This window comes from Triticum aestivum, chromosome 5D (genome assembly GCF_018294505.1).
Source record: "Triticum aestivum cultivar Chinese Spring chromosome 5D, IWGSC CS RefSeq v2.1, whole genome shotgun sequence".
In the NCBI taxonomy this organism is placed as follows: domain Eukaryota; kingdom Viridiplantae; phylum Streptophyta; class Magnoliopsida; order Poales; family Poaceae; genus Triticum; species Triticum aestivum.
In genome coordinates, this window is record NC_057808.1 from 519,958,492 (window position 1) to 519,981,195 (window position 22,704).

Sequence of the window (22,704 nt, forward strand, 5' to 3'; positions counted from 1 at the left end):
GTCGTGCCGTCTGCTCCTGCCTCCCGTGGCCGGCTGTGCTGCCGCAGAGGCCTCACCGCCCCCTACTGCTCCCACCGCTGGCCAGGCCATCCCTCCACTCACCCACACCCCCTGTTATTTTGCGGCGACGGCAGCCTCACACCGCAGCCGAACCAGTGAACGCTCGTACTCCTCTCCGCGTGGGCATCCACTGCCGCGTCTTACCCGGCTCCGCGTCGTCCCTTCCTAGGCCTCGCCGTCGTCCACCGCCGTGGTGCTCTCGGCGCGGCGTGGTCAATGTGGTCAACGACCGACTTCCATCGGATGAGTACTGTACGTGGAGAGGCTGACAGCTGGGTCCACGGCAGCCGCAAGGAAGTGCCTCCTTATTACGCGGAAAATAATTATTCCTCCACCTGACAGCGGGGACCCACCGGACGGGCCACCAGTATTTTGCGAAAAAATCATTTCCCCCTGACTGCTGGGACCCACTGGACGGGCCACCGTATTTCGCGAAAAAAATGTTCCCCCCGCTGGCAGCTCGGACCCACCGGAAGTGCCTCCTTATTACGCACAAAAAAATGAATACTCCCCCGGCTAGCTGGGACCCACCTTGGTGGGAGGCTGACTTGTGGGCCTACTAAGTTAACAAGGACGAAGGGCTTTGTCAACTTAGTTAATATGAACGATTCTAGCTCCAGTGACCGTACGATGTCCATCCAACGGCCGTATTGCTTCTTCAACCTCTGGTCTTCTTGCTCCAGCCGCCCAAAGCAGCGCCGGTCGTGCCGCATGCTCCTGCCTCCCGTGGCCGGCTTTGCTGCCGCAGAGGCCTCACCACCCCCTACTATTCCCACCGCTGGCCAGGCCCTGCGGCGACGGCAGCCTCACACCGCAGCCGAACCAGTGAACCCTCGTACTCCTCTCCGCGCGGGCTTCCACTGCCGCGTCTTCCCCGGCTCCACATCGTCCCCTTCCTAGGCCTCGCCGTCATCCACCGCTGTGGTGCTCTCCGCACGGCGTGGTCAACGTGGTCAAGGAACGACTTCCATCGGAAGAGTACTGTACGTGGAGAGGCTGACAGCTGGGTCCATGGCCACAGCCCAGTTTTTTGATTTCCCAAGTAAGTCGCTTTGTCAGGCCTGTTGGGCTGCAAATCTTTCAAGACGAGGAGAGCTTTCATTCGGCTGGCCGAAAAAATGGCCCATCAGTAATGAGAAATGGGCTGTACATTTTTAAAACACATCAAACTGGCAATTAGTTTCAAATATCTTTTATTTCATTTCAGGATTTTAAATTACATTAATTTTTATGCGTGGAGAATTTGTTGGATTTTATATTGATATACATTTATTTTTTAAATCAGTTTGAATGTGAGTCGAAATTTCGGGATTAAAAACAGTTCGGACCGCACCGAAATATGCAAAATTTCGTATAATTTTTTAACCGTGGCCACAATATGGGCTGTAATGCTAACAAAAAGAATATGGGCTCCAAAAAAACCTTAAGAATTAGCAAATGGGCTGTAAATTATTAGAAATAATGGCAGATGGGTTGTATGCTGTTTTCCACAGATTTGAGGCTTTCCTAAAAAAAGGTTGACGCACAAGCACTGACTGTTGGATGTCCATCCAACGGCCGTCGTGCTTCTTCAATCTCTGCTCTTCCTGCTCCAGCCGCTCAAACAAGCGCTGGCGGGACTGCCTGCTCCCTCCTCCCCGCGGCCGGCTGTGCTGCCACGCAGGCCTCACCGCCCCACCGTACTCCCATCGCTGGCCTAGCCATCCCTCTACTCACCCACACCTACTGTTATTCTTCGGCGATGGCAGACGAACCAGTAAACCCTCGTACAGTCGTACTCCCCTCCACGTGGGAAACAACTGCCGAGTCTTCCCTACCTCCGTGTCGTCCCCTTCCTAGGCCTCGCCGTCGTCCACCGCCGTGGTGCTCTCGGCGCGGCGTGGTCAATGTGGTCAATGACCGACTTCCATCGGAAGAGTACTGTGCGTGGAGACGCTGACAGCTGGGTCCACGGCCGCGGCAAGGAAGTGCCTCCTTATTACGCGCAAAATAATTATTCCTCCACCTGACAGCGGGGACCCACCGGACGGGCCACCGTATTGCGCACACAAAAAACGTTTCCCCCCTGACAGCTGGGACCCACCAGCTACACCTTCGCACGCAAGGAAGTGTGTCCGGGCAAAAAAAACAAAACGATTCGCCCCCCCCCTGACTGCTGGGACCCACCAGCTACATCTTCGCACGCAAGGAAGTGCCTGACAGTCGGGACCCACCTCGTCGAAGCGTACGTAGTGTTGTCATTCTGGTCGCGAACGTGTATGTACATATATACTGGTGGATGTAGAGGCGCGCACGTGTCATAGTAGAGGCGCGCACGTAGCATGTACACGTACGTACAGCGGCCAGGGTGCAAGAAAGAAAATACGGCCACGTATGTGTACATACGGGCAGGGTCTCGAACGCCTACTCGCGCATACGTACGGCGAGGGCTCGTTGACATGGCTGGGTCGGAACGGAGAAACAGCGTCGTCGTCGTGTTCATGGGGAGGCAACAGAATGCGTCGTGTTCATGGGGAGGCAGCGGAATGCGTCGTGTTCATCGGGAGGCAACGGAACGCGTGGGAGCCAACCGGCTGGGTCGGAACGGAATGCGTGGTCGTGTTCATCGGGAGGACTTGGACGGAACAGGCGATGGAAACGAGGCATGGCGTACTGCACAACGGAGGAAACGGACCTCCTACGTTCGGAACGGGGTCCTGTTGATCGAGAGGGGTGTGGCGTACCACAAAACGGAGGAAACGGACCTCCTACGGTCGAAACAGGGGTCCTGTTGATCGGGAGGGGTGTGGCGTACCGCAAAACGGACGAAACGGACCTCCTACGGTCGAAACGGGGGTCATGTTGATCGGGAGGGGTGTGGCGTATCGCAAAACGGACGAAACGGACCTCCTACGGTCGAAACGGGGGTCATGTTGATCGGGAGGGGTGTGGCGTACCGCAAAACGGACGAAACGGACCTCCTACGGTCGAAACGGGGGTCCTGTTCATCGGGAGGGGTGTGGCGTACCGCAAAACGGGACTCCACGGGATACTATTCATCTCCACCGTCGACCTCCTCCAGCCTCCACGGGCTCCTGTTCATCCAGCCTCCACCGCGCGCTACTCCACCGGCTACTGTTCAACCACCCCTCCACGGGCACCCCTCCACCGTCTACTGTTCATCCAACCCTCCACACCACGAGGTCCTGTTCAACCACCCCTCCACGGGCACCCCTCCACCGTCTACTGTTCATCCAGCCCCCCACACCACGGGGTCCTGTTCAACCACCCCTCCACGGGCACCCCTCCACCGTCTACTGTTCATCCAGCCCTCCACCACACCACGGGGTCCTGTTCATCCAGAGGCGACGCCACCGCTCACTGTTCATCCAAACCCCCCCGCAACGCTCACTGTTCATCCCAGAGGCAGCATTAATCGGCTTCAGTTAGCAGAAGCAGCGAAGGAATCGCTCGATCGGGTTCAGTTAACAGCCATCGATCGATCGCTCGGGTTCATTAACACGTAGCCTGCAGTGCAATAGCTCGGGTTCAGTTAGAGCCCAACGCCTCGCTCGGGTTCAGTTAGAGCCAACGCCTCGCACACACGCGCGTACGTGTACGAGAGAAACGCGCATCGCTCGGCCCCCGACCTCCCACTGTAACCGTGAACTCCCCGAAATTTTCCTCGCCCTTGCTTCTACCACGGTTTTTCCGTCATGGACGGCCCAAAGAATGTCATGCAGCTGCGTCTCCGGCCCACCCAGGACGAAAAGCCCATTTTCTGTCATGATTTTTTGTCATAGAAGTAGGAGCCCACCACATCTATGATGATACTGGGTTTTGTCACAATTATCATCATAGAAGTGTCATATGTATGACAGAAAAAATTCGTTCGGCCCAAAATGTCACGGATGTGTCTTTTTTTGTAGTGCTTGGAAGTCATGTTGCTAGACAACAATGAACCTACGAGCTATGGAGAAGCGATGGTGGGCCTGGATTCCGACGAATGGCTCGAGGCCATAAAATCCGAGAGAGGATCCATGTATAGAAACAAAGTATAGACTTTGGAAGAACTATTTGATGGTCGTAAGGCTGTTGGGTGCAGGTGGATTTTAAAAGGAAGACGGACAATGATGGTAAGTGTCACCATTAAGAAAGCTCGACTTGTCGTTCAGATGTTTTCCGACAAGTTCAAGGAGTTGACTGCGTTGATACTTTCTCACTCGTAGCGATGCTAAGAGTCTGTTGGAATTATATTAGCAGTTACTGCATTATTTATGAAATCTTGCAGATAGGATGTCAAAACATTGTTTCCTCGACGATTTTCTTGAGGAAAGGTTGTATGCGATACAACCAGAAGGTTTTGTCAATCCTGAAAGATGCTAACAAGTATGCAAAGCTCTAGCAATCCTTCTAAGGACTGGAGTAAGCATCTCGGAGTTGGAATGTACGCTTTGATCAGATGATCAAAGATTTTGGGTTTATACAAAGTTTATGAGAAACTTGTAATTCCAAAGAAGTGAGTGGGAGCACTATAGAATTTTTTATGAGTATATGTTGTTAACATATTGTTGATCAGAAATGATGTAGAATTTCTAGAAAGCATACAGGGTTATTTGAAAAGTGTTTTTCAATGGAAAACCTAGATTAAGTTACTTGAACATTGAGCATCAAGATCTATAAGGATAGATCAAAAAATGCTTAATAGTACTTTCAAATGAATACATACCGTGACAAGATTTTGAAGGAGTTCAAAATAGATCAGCAAAGAGGGAGTTCTTGGTTGTGTTACAAGGTGTGAGTATTGAGTAAGACTCAAGACCTGACCACGGCAGAAGAGAGAGAAAGGACGAAGGTCGGCCCCTATGCTTTAGATGTAGGCTCTACAGTATGCTATGTTGTGTACCGCACCTGAAGTGTGCCTTGCCATGAGTCAGTCAAGGGGTACAAGAGTGATCCAGGAATGGATCACATGACATCGGTCGAACTTATCCTTAGTAACTAGTGGACTAAAGAATTTTCTCGATTATGGAGGTGGTAAAAGGGTTCGTCGTAAAGGGTTACGTCGATGCAAACTTTGACACAAATCCGGATGACTTTAAGTAGTAAACCGGGTTCGTATAGTAGAGCAGTTATTTGGAATAGCACCAAGTAGCGCATGGTAGCTGCATCTATAAGATGACATAGAGATTTGTAAAGCACACACAGATCTGAAAGGTTCAGACCCGTTGACGAATAACCTGTCTCACAAGCGAGATATGAACAAACCCCATGGGTGTTGGATTCATTACAATCACATAGTGATGTGAACTAGATTATTGACTCTAGTGCAAGTGGGAGACTGTTGGAAATATGCCCTAGAGGCAATAATAAAATGGTTATTATTGTATTTCCTTGTTCATGATAATTGTCTATTGTTCATGCTATAATTGTATTAACTGGAAACCGTAATACATGTGTGAATACATAGACCACAACATGTCCCTAGTAAGCCTCTAGTTGACTAGCTCGTTGATCAATAGATGGTTATGGTTTCCTGACCATGGACATTGGATGTCATTGATAACGGGATCACATCATTAGGAGAATGATGTGATGGACAACACCCAATCCTAAGCATAGCACAAGATCGTGTAGTTCGTTTGTTAAGAGCTTTTCTAATGTCAAGTATCATTTCCTTAGACCATGAGATTGTGCAACTCCCGGATACCGTAGGAATGCTTTGGGTGTACCAAACGTCACAACATAACTGGGTGGCTATAAAGGTGCACTACAGGTATCTCCGAAAGTATCTATTGAGTTGGCACGAATCGAGACTGGGATTTGTCACTCCGTATGACGGAGAGGTATCTTTGGGCTCACTCGGTAATGCATCATCATAATGAGCTCAGTGTGACTAAGGAGTTAGTCACGGGATCATGCGTTACAGAACGAGTAAAGAGACTTGACGGTAACGAGATTGAACAAGGTATAGGGATACCGACGATCGAATCTCGGGCAAGTAACATACCGATAGACAAAAAGGGAATTGTATACGGGATTGATTGAATCCCCGATATTGTGGTTCATCCGATGAGATCATCGTGGAACATGTGGGAGCCAATATGGGTATCTAGATCCCGCTATTGGTTATTGGCCGGAGAGGTGTCTCGGTCATGTCTGCATGGTTCCCGAACCCGTAGGGTCTACACACGTAAGGTTTGGTGACGCTAGAGTTGTTATGGGAAATAGTATGTGGTTACCGAAGGTTGTTCGGAGTCCCAGATAAGATCCCGGACATGACGAGGAACTCCGGAATGGTCCGGAGGTGAAGATTGATATATTGGACGAAGGGTATTGGAGTCCGGAATTGTTCTGGGAGTACCGGGTGACGACCAGCGTGACCGAAAGGTGTTTCGGAGGCCCCGACAAGCGTTGGGGGGCCTTATGGGCCAAGGGGAGGGGGCACACCAGCCCACTAAGGGGCTGTGCGCCCCTCCCAACCCCTCTCACATAACCTGGAGAGGTGGAGGCGCCTCCCCTAGGGCAGCCACCCCTCCCGGCTTGGGGGGGCAGGTTTCCTAGGGGTGGGGGCGCCCCAACCCATCTAGGGTTTCCCCTGTGGCCGTCGTCCCTCCCCTAGGGAACCCTAGGGCGCCTCCTCCACCCCCCTTCCCCCTATATATAGTGAGGGAGATAGAGGGCAGCCGCACCCCTTCCCTGGCACAGCCCCTCCCTCCACCAACTCTTCCTTCTCCTCCGTAGAGCTTGGTGAAGCCCTGAAGGAATACCACAAGCTCCAACACCACGCCGTCGTGCTGCCGGAGTCCTCCCTCAACTTCTCCTCTCCCCTTGCTGGATCAAGAAGGAGGAGACGTCCCCGGGCTGTACGTGTGTTGAACGCGGAGGCGCCGTCCGTTCGGCGCTAGATCGGATCTTCCGCGATTTGAATCGCCGCGAGTACGACTCCATCAACCGCGTTCTTGCAACGCTTCCGCTTAGCGATCTTCAAGGGTATGAATATGCACTCCCTCTCTCTCATTGCTAGCATCTCCTAGTTTGATCTTGGTGACATGTAGGAAAATTTTGAATTATTGCTACGTTCCCCAACAGCCGGCCCTCCCCCTCCTCCACTCCTTTATATATGGGGGAGGGGGGCACCCCATAGACACACAAGTTGATTGTTTAGCCGTGTGCGGTGCCCCCCTCCACCATTTTCGACCTCGATCATATCATCGTAGTGCTTAGGCGAAGCCCTACGCCAGTAACTTCATCATCACCGTCATCACGCCGTCGTGCTGACGAAACTCTCCCTCGACCTCAGCTGGATCTAGAGTTCGTGGGACGCCACCGAGCTGAACGTGTGCAGATCGCAGAGGTGCCGTACCTTCGGTGCTAGGATCGGTCAGATCTTGAAGACGTACGACTGCATCAACCGTGTTGTCATAACGCTTCCGCTTACGGTTTACGAGGGTACATGGACAACACTCTCCCCTCTCATTGCTATGCATCACCTAGATGGATCTTGCGTGTGCTTAGGAATTTTTTTGAAATTACTGCGTTCCCCAATAGTGGCATCCGAGCCAGGTCTATGCGTAGATGTTATATGCACGAGTAGAACACAAAGAGTTGTGGGCGATAATAGTCATACTGCTTACCAGCATGTCATACTTTGATTCACCGGTATTGTTGGATGAAGCAGCTCAGACCGTCATTACGCGTACGCTTACGTCAGACTGGTTCTACCGACGTGCTTCGCACACAGGTGGCTAGTGGGTGTTTGTTTCTCCAACTTTAGTTGAATCGAGTGTGACTACGCCCGGTCCTTGTTGAAGGTTAAAACAACACACTTGACGAAAAATCGTTGTGGTTTTGATGCATAGGTAAGAACGGTTCTTGCTAGAAGCCCGTAGCAGCCACGTAAAACTTGCAACAACAAAGTAGAGGACGTCTAACTTGTTTTTGCAGGGCTTGCTGTGATGTGATATGGTCAAGACGCGATGATATATAAATTGTTGTAGGAGATGATCATGTTTTGTAACAGTTATCGGCAACTGGCAGGAGCCATATGGTTGTGTCTTTATTGTATGAAATGCAATCGCCATGTAATTGCTTTACTTTATCACTAAGCGGTAGCGATAGTCGTAGTAGCAATAGTTGGCGAGACGACAACCATGCTTCGATGGAGATCAAGGTGTCAAGCCGGTGACGATGGTGATCATGACGGTGCGCTGGAGATGGAGATCAAAGGCACAAGATGATGATGGCCATATCATATCACTTATATTGATTGCATGTGATGTTTATCCTTTATGCATCTTATTTTGCTTAGTTCGGCGGTAGCATTATAAGATGATCTCTCACTAAATTTTAAGGTATAAGTGTTCTACCCGAGTATGTACCGTTGCTACAGTTCGTCGTGCCGAGACACCACGTGATGATCGGGTGTGATAAGCTCTACATTCACATACAATGGGTGCAAGGCAATTTTGCACATGCAGAATACTCGGGTTAAACTTGACGAGCCTAGCATATGCAGATATGGCCTCGGAACACTGAGACCGGAAGGTTGAGTGTGAATCATATAGTAGATATGATCAACATAGTGATGTTCACCATTGAAAACTACTCCATCTCACGTGATGATCGGACATGGTTTAGTTGATATGGATCACATGACCACTTAGATGATTAGAGAGATGTCTATCTAAGTGGGAGTACTTAAGTAATATGATTAATCAAACTTTAATGTATCATGAACTTTGTACCTGATAGTATTTTGCATGTCTATGTTATTGTAGATAAATGGCCCGTGCTGTTGTTCCGTTGAATTTTAATGCAGTCCTAGAAAAAAGCTAAGTTGAAAGATGATGGTATTACACGGACTGGGTCTGTAACTTGAGGATTATCCTCATTGCTGCACAGAAGAATTACGTCCTGGAAGCACCGCTAGGTGACAAACCCGTTGCAGGAGCAACGCCAGATGTTATGAACGTCTGCTAGAGCAATGCTGATGACTACTCGATAGTTTAGTGTGCCATGCTTTACGGCTTAGAACCGGGACTTCAACGGCGTTTTGAACGTCATGGAGCATATGAGATGTTCCTGGAGTTGAAGTTAATATTTCCAGCAAATGCCCGGATTGAGAGAAATGAAGTCTCCAATAAGTTCTACAGCTACAAGATGGAGGAGAATAGTTCTGTCACTGAACATATACTCAGAATGTGTGGGTACCACAACCACTTGACTCAACTGGGAGTTAATCTTCCTGATGATAGTGTCATTGACAGAGTTCTTCAATCACTGCCACCAAGCTACAAGAGCTTCGTGATGAACTATAATATGCAAGGGATGGATAAGACGATTCCCAAGCTCTTCGCAATGCTAAAGGCTGCGGAGGTAGAAATCAAGAAGGAGCATCTAGTGTTGATGGTGAACAAGACCACCAGTTTCAAGAAAAAGGGTAAAGGGAAGAAGGGTAACTTCAAGAAGAATGGCAAGCAAGTTGTTGCTCAAGTGAAGAAGCCCAAGTCTGGACCTAAGCCTGAGACTGAGTGGACTGGTCACTGGAAGCGGAACTGCCCCAAGTATTTGGCGGAGAAGAAGGATGGCAAAGTGAAAGGTATATTTGATATACATGTTATTGATGTGTACCTTACTAATGCTCGCAGTACCGCCTGGGTATTTGATATTGGTTTTGTTGCTAATATTTGCAACTCGAAACAGGGGCTACGGATTAAGCGAAGATTGGCTAAGGACGAGGTGACGATGCGCGTGGGAAATGGTTCCAAAGTCGATGTGAACGCCGTCGGCACGCTACCTCTACATCTACCTTCGGGATTAGTTTTAGACCTGAATAATTGTTATTTGGTGCCAGCGTTAAGCATGAACATTATATCTGGATCTTGTTTGATGCGAGATGGTTATTCATTTAAATCAGAGAATCATGGTTGTTCTATTTATATGAATAGTATCTTTTATGGTCATGCACCCTTGATGAGTGGTCTATTTTTACTAAATCTTGATAGTAGTGATACACATGTTCATAGTATTGAAGCCAAAAGATATAAGTTTAATAATGATAGTGCAACTTATTTGTGGCACTGCCGTTTAGTTCATATTGGTGTAAAGCGCATGAAGAAACTCCATGCTGACGGGCTTTTGTAATAACTTGATTATGAATCACTTGATGCTTGCGAACCATGCCTCATGGGCAAGATGACTAAGACTCCGTTCTCTGGAACAATGGAGCGAGCAATAGACTTGTTGGAAATAATACATACTGATGTATGCGGTCCGATGAGTATTGATGCTCTAGGCGGGTATCGTTATTTTCTTACCTTCATAGATGATTTGAGCAGATATGGGTATATCTACTTGATGAAACATAAGTCTGTAACATTTGAAAAGTTCAAAGATTTTCATAGTGAAGTGGAAAATCATCTTAACAAGAAAATAAAGTTTCTGCGATTTGATCGTGGAGGAGAATATTTGAGTTACGAGTTTGGTCTTCATTTGAAACAGTACGGAATAGTTTCGCAACTCACGCCACCCGGAACACCACAATGTAATGGTGTGTCCGAACGTCGTAATCGTACTTTACTTGATATGGTGCAATCTACGATGTCTCTCACTGATTTACCGCTATCGTTTTGGGGTTATGCTTTAGAGACGGCTGCATTCACGTTAAATAGGGCACCATCTAAATCCGTTGAGACGACACCTTATGAACCGTGGTTTGGCAAGAAACCCAAGTTGTCATTTCTTAAAGTTTGGAGCTGCAATGCTTATGTGAAAAAGTTTCAACCTGATAAGCTCGAACCCAAATCAAAGAAATGTGTCTTCATAGGATACCCAAAGGAGACTGTTGGGTACACCTTCTATCACAGATCCGAAGGCAAGATATTCGTTGCTAAGAATGGATCCTTTCTAGAGAAGGAGTTTCTCTCGAAATAAGTGAGTGGGAGGAAAGTAGAACTTAACGAGGTAATTGTACCTTCTCCCTTATTGGAAAGTAGTTCATCGCAGAAATCAGTTCCAGTGATTCCTACACCAGTAAGTGAGGAAGCTAATGATGATGATCATGAAACTTCTGATCAAGTTACTACCGAACCTCATAGGTCAACCAGAGTAAGATCCGCACTAGAGTGGTATGGTAATCCTATTCCGGAAGTCATCTTACTTGACCATGACGAACCTACGAACTATGAGGAAGCGATGATGAGCCCAGATTCCGCAAAATGGCTTGAGGCCATGAAATCTGAGATGGGATCCATGTATGAGAACAAAGTGTGGACATTGGTTGACTTGCCCGATGATCGGCAAGCCATAGAGAATAAATGGATCTTCAAGAAGAAGACTGACGCTGACAGTAATGTTACTGTCTACAAAGCTCGACTTGTTGCGAAAGGTTTTTGACAAGTTCAAGGAGTTGACTACGATGAGACCTTCTCACCCGTAGCGATGCTTAAGTCCGTCCGAATCATGTTAGCAATTGCCGCATTTTATGATTATGAAATTTGGCAAATGGATGTCAAAATTGCATCCCTTAATGGATATCTTAAAGAAGAGTTGTATATGATGCAACCAGAAGGTTTTGTCGATCCACAAGGTGCTAACAAAGTGTGCAAGCTCCAGCGATCCATTTATGGACTGGTGCAAGCCTCTCGGAGTTGGAATATACACTTTGGTAGTGTGCACAAAGCATATGGTTTTATACAGACTTTTGGAGAAGCCTGTATTTACAAGAAAGTGAGTGGGAGCTCTGTAGCATTTCTGATATTATATGTGGATGACATATTGTTGATTGGAAATGATACTGAATTTCTAAATAGCATAAAAGAATACTTGAATAAGAATTTTTCAATGAAAGACCTCGGAGAAGCTGCTTATATATTGGGCATCAAGATCTATAGAGATAGATCAAGACGCTTAATTGGACTTTCACAAAGCACATACCTTGATAAAGTTTTGAAGAAGTTCAAAATGGATCAAGCAAAGAAGGGGTTCTTGCCTGTGTTACAAGGTGTGAAGTTGAGTCAGACTCAATGCCCGACCACTGCAGAAGACTCATTCCCCATGCTTCAGCCATATGTTCTACCATGTATGCAATGCTGTGTACCCGACCTGATGTGTGCCTTGCTATTATTTTAGCAGGGAGGTACCAAAGTAATCCAGGAGTGGATCACTGGACAGCGGTCAAGAACATCCTAAAATACCTGAAAAGGACTAAGGATATGTTTCTCGTTTATGGAGGTGAAAAAGAGCTCGTCGTAAACGGTTACATCGATGCAAGCTTTGACAATGATCCGTATGACTCTAAGTCACAAAACGGATACGTATTTTTATTAAATGGTGGAGCTGTCAGTTGGTGCAGTTCCAAACAGAGCGTCATGGCAGAATCTACGTGTGAAGCAGAGTACATAGCTCCTTCGGAAGCAGCAAATGAAGGAGTTTGGATGAAGGAGTTTATATCCGATCTAGCTGTCATACCTAGTGCATCGGGTCCAATGAAAAAAATTTGTGACAGTACTGGTGCAAGTGCCTTGGCAAAGGAATCCAGATTTCACAAAAGAACCAAGCACATCAAGAGACGCTTCAATTCCATCCGCGACCAAGTCAAGGAGGGAGACATAGAGATTTGCAAGATACACACGGATCTGAATGTTACAGACCCGTTGACTAAGCCTCTCTCACGAGCAAAACATGATCAACACCAAGACTCCATGGGTGTTAGAATCATTACAATGTAATCTTGATTATTGACTCTAGTGCAAGTGGGAGACTGAAGGAAATATGCCCTAGAGGCAATAATAAAGCTGTTATTTATATTTCCTTATATCATGATAAATGTTTATTATTCATGCTAGAATTGTATTAACCGGAAAGTTAGTACATGTGTGAATACATAGACAAACAGAGTGTCACTAGTATGCCTCTACTTGACTAGCTCGTTAATCAAAGATGGTTAAGTTTCCTAGCCATGGACAAAGAGTTGGCATTTGATAAATGGGATCACATCATTAGAGAATGATGTGATTGACTTGACCCATCTGTTAGATTAGCACTATGACGTTTAGTTTATTGCTATTGCTTTCTCCATAACTTATACATGTTCCTATGACTATGAGATTATGCAACTCCGAAATACCGGAGGAACACTTAGTGTGCTATCAAACGTCACAACGTAACTGGGTGACTATAAAGATGCTCTGCAGGTGTCTCCCATGGTGTTTGTTGAGTTGGCATAGATCGAGATTAGGATTTGTCTCTCCGATTGTCGGAGAGGTATCTCTGGGCCCTCTCGGTAATGCACATCACTATAAGCCTTGCAAGCAATGTGACAAATGAGTTAGTTACGGGATGATGTATTACGGAACGAGTAAAGAGACTTGCCGGTAACGAGATTGAACTAGGTATTGAGATACCGACAATCGAATCCCAGGCAAGTAACATACCGATGACAAAGGGAACAGCGTATGTTGTTATGCGGTTTGACCGATAAAGATCTTCGTAGAATATGTAGGAACCAATATGAGCATCAGGTTCCGCTATTGGTTATTGACCGGAGATGAGTCTCGGTCATGTCTACATAGTTCTCGAACCCGTAGGGTCCGCACGCTTAACGTTCGGTGACGATCGGTTTTATGAGTTTATGTGTTTTGATGTACCGAAGGTAGTTCGGAGTCCCGGATATGATCATGGACATGACGAGGAGTCTCGAAATGGTCGAGACATAAAGATCGATATATTGGAAGGCTATGTTTGGACATCGGAATGGTTTCAGGTGAGTTCAGGCATTTACCAGAGTACCGGGGGGTTACCGGAACCCCCCGGGGAGTGTATGGGCCTTATTGGGCCTTAGTGGGTGAGAGGAGGAGACGGCCAGGTGGAGGCCCCCCCAAGCCCAATCCGAATTGGGTGGGGGCGGCCCCCCCTTTCCTTCCCTCTCTCTCCCCCTTCCTTCCTCTCCTACTCCAACTAGGGAAGGGGAGTAGGACTCCCCCCTTGGGCGCGCCATGAGAGGGCCGGTGAAGGAAATATGCCCTAGAGGCAATAATAAAGTTATTATTTATTTCCTTATATCATGATAAATGTTTATTATTCAAGCTAGAATTGTACTAAACGGAAACATAATACATGTGTGAATACATAGACAAACATAGTGTCACTAGTATGCCTCTACTTCACTAGCTCGTTAATCAAAGATGGTTGAGTTTCCTAGCCATGGACATGAGTTGTCATTTGATTAACGGGATCACATCATTACGAGAATGATGTGATTGACTTGACCCATTCCGTTAGCTTAGCACTTGATCATTTAGTATGTTGCTATTGCTTTCTTCATGACTTATACATGTTCCTATGACTATGAGATTATGCAACTCCCGTTTACCAGAGGAACACTTTGTGTGCTACAAAACGTCACAATGTAACTGGGTGATTATAAAGGTGCTCTACAGGTGTCTCCGAAAGTACTTGTTGAGTTGGCGTATTTCGAGATTAGGATTTGTCACTCCAATTGTCGAAGAGGTATCTCTGGGCCCTCTCGGTAATGCACATCACTATAAGCCTTGCAAGCATTGTAACTAATGAGTTAGTTGCGGGATGATGTATTACAGAACGAGAAAAGAGAATTGCCGGTAATGAGATTGAACTAGGTATTGAATGGTTTGACCGATAAAGATCTTCGTAGAATATGTGGGAGCCAATATGAGCATCCAGGTTCCGCTATTGGTTATTGACCGGAGACGTGTCTCAGTCATGTCTACATAGTTCTCGAACCCGTAGGGTCCGCACGCTTAAAGTTTGGTGGCAATCGCTATTATGAGTTTTTGTGTTTTGATGTACCGAAGGTGTCGGAGTAATGGGCCACGGGTAGGCTAACCCGAGTCCCTGGACCATTCAAGACATCGGGGCTGGCTGCGCCCCTCAAGGCATCAAGACGGAGTGCTGCCTTCTGGTAGCCGACTGGAGGAATAGCCGGCTGCCCGTAGACGGCCGAGTTCCAGAAGCCGGCACCAAGACAAGCCGACTCCTAGTGGGTGGCTTCCAGAGAAGCCGACCCCTAGCAGTCGGCCCGTGCCGCCTTCAAAGTCCGCGCCCTCATCAAGAATGACAAGACAGGGAGTGGCTACAGCATAGCCCATCCCTCCCAAATCCAGGGCCGGGAGTGGCCACAGTGCCCCGTACAGACGGAGATCTCCACACGACGCGGCACTGTTGCCACTTCCCCCTTGACGTCATCCCCGACGGCGGAGCCCTGTTCCCACGACGGCCTGTCGGTACGGCCCGCAGGCGGCGGGCCCCACCAGGCAGTGAGAACCCAGAAGGCGGAGGAAGCCAGACCAGCCTGACCTGAGGGCGGCCGAGTTCCAGCAGGCGGCCAACTCCTCCCTCAGGACCCATGCGCCATTACCCAGACAAGACGCAGAGTGGCTACAGTGATCGCCCGCCAGGCGGCGGGACTGTAGCCATGCCCCTTCGACCAAGCCTGCGTCATTAGCATCACGGCTACAGTGATCAGCAGCCGGCAAGACCCGCGAGCGGCGGGAGCAGCCTGTCGGCTCCGTACCTGACCAGTCAGCGGGCCCCAGCAGCCAGCGGAGAAGCCGGAGGCCGGAGACACTGACAGCCGGGTCCTACACCCGGCGAGATTACCAATGTAACCCTGGGGGTAGGCCTATATAAACCCCCCAGGGCACCCATGCAAAGGGTTCCCAACCTGTTAGAACTAGACTCACCCATAGAGAAAGGAGAGAGCTAGCCTTGCTTTCCTCCACCTCTAGCAAACAGCTCAAGGAGCACCATTGTATCACTAGTGCCTTAGTGATCATGCAGAGACCCCGCAGAGCAGGACTAGGGGTGTTATCTCCACGGAGAGCCCCGAACCTGGGTAAAGTTCGCCGGCGTACGTGCCTACGCCTCATCCCGCTTCCAGGCACCGGAGACGTTCTACTCGCTCCTACCATGATAAGCCATCCATTAGCATATGTCGCACCCAACCCCCGACATTTGGCGCCCACCGTGGGGCGAGGTGCACCATCGTCCGGAGACCTGTTCTGGACAGGAACCCTTTTCCTCCCTGACGAGCGCAGCCAACCCGGCACGCCAGACGGAGTCTGCGCCGACGCGCTGCATGGCGCGGAAGTCGCCTGCGCGGCAAGCTGCCTCACCGATCTCGTTGGCGAGATCCGCCTCTCCGACGAGCCCGCGTCTGATGCGGGCATGGAAGACCCCGAGAACCGCCTCGTCAGCCTCCTCGATCAGCTCCACGTCGCCAGCGAGCCTGCTGTAGACTTGGAGTCCGTCGGCTCCACCGACCCGATGCTTGTCGACTCTGACACTGCGTTGCTTGACGTATTCCCCACCAACGTGGTGGTCTACGACGAGCCGCTTCCTCGCACGGAGAGCGGCGGAAGCAACGTCACGGAAGTGCTGGTCATCGGCCACGGCGAGCACTCCGGCGGAGGTGCTCATGACCCGCTCGATGCGGCGCTGCAGGACCTGACTGCGCCCATTCCAGAAGACGCCGACGCTGAGATGCTGGAAGCACGCCGCGCCCAGCTCGTCGAGAGCGCCAAGAAGCTGGCCAGCATGAGGCGCCTATCGGAGGCCTACCGGCGCGAGATGGACCGAGCTGTGGGTGGCACGCTGGCTCCTGGCGGGCCTAGCCACATCGGCACGGTCCAGCAACACGGCGTGGCCATCGCCAGCCTGTTCGGAGCAGATCGCCCCGTCTAAGCCACGCCCGCGGAGAACATACAAGCTGCCCAGGCAGCAGCAGAAGAGCTGGACAAGTTCGAGGGCGAGGAGCGTCGCCAGATGGCGGAACGTGTCCAGCGACTCCTCGATGCGACTGCTGAGCAGCACGAGGCTGGATGCCGCACTAAGGCGCCCAACCGGCAAAATGACGATCCGCCTCCCCGCCGAGACCAAGGCGCGACATCCCGGACGCCGACTGGTGGCGTCCGCGGAAGAAGAGATAAGGAGCCGGCTTCCAGCCGCAGCCGGACTTGCATCACTATCGAGCGCAACCAAGACAGCCGCCCAAGAGCAGTGGAACGACGGGATGACTGTCCGCCTCCTCCTCCCCCCCCTCGCAGGGAGAGGCGCGTCTCCCCGCCGCCAGTTGAGTACCCGACACTCGGCGACCGCCTTGGCCGCCGAGAAGGAGTCGGAGAGAATGATGCCCGCCACCGGATCGACCATCTCAACCGATCCCTGGCGCTATAGGAAGAAGATGAGCTGGGTCCGCCTTGTTTTGGCCCCCGCATTCGAGATGAGCCCTTCCCCAAAGGGTTCACGCTCCCGAGAGATACGCCCGAATACACCGGCTCCGTGAAGCCGGAGGACTGGCTAGTCGACTATTCCACATCTGTCAACATCGCAAACGGCAACAAGCGCGTTGCCGTGAAGTACGTTCCGCTCATGCTGCAGGGCACGGCCCGGACATGGCTGAACAGCCTGAAGCCCCACAGCATCAACAGCTGGGTCGACTTCACCGAAGCCTTCATCCGCAACTTCACCAGCACATACAAGCGGCCGCCCAAGCCTCACCAGCTCTCCTTGTGCATCCAAGGCCCCCAACGAGTCGACTCGTGACTACCTCACGCGCTGGGCCGAGCTCCGCAACTCTTGCGAAGGCGTGCACGAGGTGCAGGCCATTGAGTACTTCACCGCCGGGTGCCGAGAGGGCACCCTTCTCAAGCACAGGCTTCTCTGCGATGAGTCGGCGACTTTCGACGAGCTGCTGATCATAGCAGATAAATACGCCACGCCCGACTCCTCCATGAAGGCAGAGATCCAAGTTGATGCATCTGGCAAAGTGGCTCCTCCGGCTCCTCGGGCCCCGGCTGGTGACATCAGTCGGCGTCAGCAACCCAACAACAGCGAACGCAAGGCCACGCAGCCGGCTTCTACAAGCCGGCAGGTGGCGACAGTCGGAGATCAGCAGCCGGAAGGGCAGCCTCCATCCAAGCGCCAGAAGGGCGGCAAGCCCAATTGGCTGCCCGCTTTCTCGTATGAGCAGACTCTTGATGCACCCTGCAAATTTCACAGTGGCGCGAAGCCGTCCAACCACACCACTCGGAAGTGCCATTGGCTCACCAGGATCGCCAAGAGTGACAGCCTTCTGCCTCCTCCGCCTGCTGGGCAGCCGCCTCCTCCTCCACCCCAAGCAGCCGGCGGCCCGGCCAGTCGGTGCCATACAAGATGACTATCCCGAGGAGCATGGGGCCTACGTCATGTTCACCAGCGTGGCTGGCGACAGGCGCAGCAGATGGCAGCAGTTGGAAGTGAATGCAGTAGCATCAGAGACCCCCGAGTTCATGCACTGGTCTGAAAAGCCCATCAGCTGGAGCAGAGCCGACCACCCGGAGGTGATGCTGAATCCCGGCTCTTATGCCTTAGTGTTGGATGCCACGTTTGCAACAGAGAGGCGAGCTGCTCGCTTCTCCCGAGTCTTGATAGATGGCGGCAGCAGTCTCAACATTCTGTACAAGGATACCATGGAGAAGTTGGGGATCAAGCAGAGACATATCCAGCCCAGCCGGACTGTTTTTCACGGCATAGTTCCTGGCCTTTCCTGCTCTCCAATCGGTAAGACTCAGATAGATGTACTCTTCGGGGACAAAAATCACTTCCGCCGAGAGCCAGTCTGGTTTGAGGTGGTGGATCTTGAGAGCCCCTATCATGCCCTACTTGGCCGGCCTACCCTGGCCAAGTTCATGGCGGTCCCCCACTATGCCTACCTCAAGATGAAGATGCCGAGCTCCAAGGGAGTCCTGACCATAGCAGGAGACTACAAGAAGTCGTTCGCCTGCGCAGCGGAGAGCAACCGGTTAGCTGAGTCCCTCGTGATCGCGGCTGAGAAGCGACTCCTTGACCGGGTCGTGGAAATGGCAGGCAAGCAGCCGGAAATGTCACCCAACCCCAAGGAGTCGGAAGCCGAGGGCTCGTTCAAGTCTGCGACACAGACAAAGAAGATACCCTTGGAGCCGGAGCACCCGGAGAGGCACGCTGTCATAGGAGTGAACCTTGACAGCAAATAGGAAGGCGAGCTCGTCGATTTCCTCTGTGAGAACCGGGACATCTTTGCATGGTCACCCAAAGACATGCCGGGTGTTCCGACGGATTTCACCGCGCACAAGCTACATGTCCGGTCTGATGCCAAGCCAGTCAGGCAACCCTTGCGCCATCTGTCAGAAGAGAAGAGAAGAGTTGTTGGAAGAGATATCCCGGCTTCTAGCAGCCGGATTCATCATGGAAGTGTTTTTTCCAGAGTGGTTAGCCAACCCGGTCCTGGTGCTTAAGAAGAACAAACAGTGGCATGTGTATTGATTATACCAGCCTCAACAAAGCATGCCCTAAGGACCCGTTCGCTTTGCCAAGGATTGACCAAGTGATTGACTCCACAGCCGGATGCGAGCTGTTGAATTTTTTGGATGCGTACTCAGGCTACCACCAGATCAAACTAAACCTGGCCGACAGGCTGAAGACCGCCTTAATCACGCCATTTGGAGCCTTCTGCTACTTGACCATGATGTTCGGCTTGAGGAATGCCGGCGCCATGTTCCAGCGTTGCATGCAGAAGTGTCTCCTCAAGCAACTCAGCAGAAACGCCCATGTCTATGTGGATGATGTGGTGGTAAAGACGGAGAAGCGTGGAACGCTGCTAGAAGACCTCAAGGAGACCTTTGAGAACCTGCGCCGATTTCAGCTCAAGCTCAACCGGGAGAAATGCGTCTTTGGAGTACCAGCCGGCCAGCTCCTCAGCTTTCTGGTCTCAGAGCGCGGCATAGAATGCAACCCTGTGAAGATCAAGGCCATCGAGAGGATGGAAGTGCCCACCCGACTGCTGGACGTGCAAAAATTCACCGGCTGCCTGGCATCCATCAGCCGCTTCATCAGTCGGCTGGGCGAGAAGGCTCTTCCCCTGTACCAGCTCATGAAGAAGACCAGTTTTTTGAGTGGAATGACAAGGCGGATCAATCTTTTCTCCAGCTCAAGAAGATGTTGACCACCCCTCCCGTCCTAGCGGCTCCAACTCCTAAGGAGCCCATGCTCCTCTACATCGCCGCTACCAGCCGGGTGGTCAGCACAGTCATAGTGGTGGAACGCAAGGAAGAAGGCAAAGCACTACCAGTCCAGAGACCGGTGTATTACCTAAGCAAAGTGTTGTCCACCTCCAAGCAAAACTACCCCCACTACCAGAAGATGTGCTACGGTGTACACTTTGCCGCCAAGAAACTGAAGCCATACTTCCAAGAGCACCCAATCACGGTGGTCTGCACAGCTCCGCTTGCCGAGATCATTGGAAGACGAGATGCTTCGGGCCGAGTGGCCAAATGGGCCATAGATTTGGCCCCCTACACCATCTACTACCAGCCTCGCGCCGCCATCAAGTCCCAAGCACTGGCCAACTTCCTCGTCGACTGGGCCGAGACCCAATACCTGCCACCAGCACCAGACTCCACCCATTGGCGGATGCACTTTGATGGTTCCAAGATGCACACCGGTTTGGGAGCCGGCATCGTCCTCACCTCTCCCAAAGGCGACAAGCTCAGATATGTGCTGCAAATTCACTTTGCCGCCGCCAACAATGTAGCTGAATACGAAGCACTCATACACGGGCTCCGGCTTGCCAAGGAACTTGGCATTCGCCGGATCCTGTGTTATGGAGACTCCGACTTGGTGGTCCAGCAGTCGTCGGGCGACTGGGATGCCAAGGATGCAAACATGGCTAGCTACCGCCTCCTCGTCCAGCAACTCAGCGGATACTTTGAAGGGTGCGAGTTTCTCCATGTGCCAACAAACGACAATGAGCAAGCAGACACCTTGGCACGAATCGGCTCCACCCGACAAGCAATACCAGCCGGCGTGGCCCTACAACGCCTCCTCAAGCCATCCGTCAAGCCGTCACCAGACTCAGGCTCCATTTTCGTGCCGGCCCCTCCTGAAGAAGTCGGATTCGACTTGAGAGCCCCAGCAGCCGGCATGGGAATTTCGGAAGGCGACCCGGGGGCCGCGGCAGTCGCACCCGGCCCGGGTGAGGGAGTCCTGGATTAGAGGGTCCTCGGACAGCCGGACTATGTCCTTCTGTCGGACTGTTGGACTATGAAGATACAAGACCCAAGACTTCGTCCCGTGTCCGGATGGGACTCTCCTTGGCGTGGAAGGCAAGCTTGGCGATACGGATATGTAGATCTCTTCCCTTGTAACCGACTCTGTGTAACCCTAGCCCCTTCGGTGTCTAAATAAACCGGAGGGTTTAGTCCGTAGGACAACAACAATCATACCATAGGCTAGCTTCTAGGGTTTAGCCTCTACGATCTCGTGGTAGATCAACTCTTGTAATACTCATATCATCAAGATCAATCAAGCAGGAAGTAGGGTATTACCTCCATCAAGAGGGCCCGAACCTGGGTAAACATTGTGTCCCCCGCCTCCTATTACCATCCGCCTTAGACGCACAGTTCGGGACCCCCTACCCGAGATCCGCCGGTTTTGACACCGACATTGGTGCTTTCATTGAGAGTTCCACTGTGCCGTCATCATAAGGCTGGATGGCTCACCTCGTTGTCAAGGACAATATCACTACTGGGGGAGCCCTGGCTGTAGGCCAAACTCTCCGACTAGGCAGTTTCGTCATGACCGCCTGTTCGGCCGCTGCGATGACTTCTCGGGTCATCGTAAATAGCCTCCACGTCAGCTCGGGACTCGCCGAGCAGTTGGATCCAATAGAACTCTCTTCTTTGAACGAGCTCTTGGATCGCATCGCCGCTTTGGGAGTCGCTACAGACTATGATCAGATCGGGTTTAAACCCGACCAAAGGGAGATTAACTCCCCGCCGGTCACCCATCATATAGAGGTGGTGGAGGAGCAATGCGGCAATTCTTCCTCTATCTTGAGGACAAACTATGTCCGGATTCCCGAGCTCTCTGAGCCGGATACCCGTCTACGGGAGGACACCGCCCAATCCCTGAACCTAGAATCAAGCAACGGGCCAGACCTATCGGGCAACATCCCGGAGCCCGAACTTCCAAGATCGGAAACTCCTCCGCCCCTGGGTCTCAGATCGGGTCAAGGTTCGGACTTAAATCCACCCACCCACCCAGATATAAACGATCTTTCCCACATTAGACAAGAGCCCCTGGAGACAGTACACCACTATTGGGCCAGATTCCTCCATGTAATGAACAAGGTCAAGGACTGTCGCGAGGAAGACGCAATTTCATCTTTTGCAATAATTGCATGGACAAGGGAATCCTCAACGCCATAAGTCGCCGTGACATAGCACACTTCGCTGACTTGGCGGCCATAGTACGGAAATACTATGCGATGGAAAGCGCCTGGAAAACCCAAACAAAATTTTGGGATGCTCCGGCTCTGACAAAACCCCCAGTCCGAACTAAAACGGTGCACTCTCGCAAGTCGCCCGACCCAATTACAAAGAAGCAAAAGCCCACTACAGGGCGTGGAACTGTATTGGAGGGATGGCTTAATGGGCCATGCAAAATTCACAATACAGCGGATACCATACCAACACACAGCCTTAGAGCATGTTGGGTACTCCGGCAGGTGGCCAAGAGCAGAGAGGATCTCCTCATTAAAAATACCGCAGAACACCATCCCGTGGATAACAACAATACAGTATTGACAGTCTTCGAGACCTTCGCCTCAAA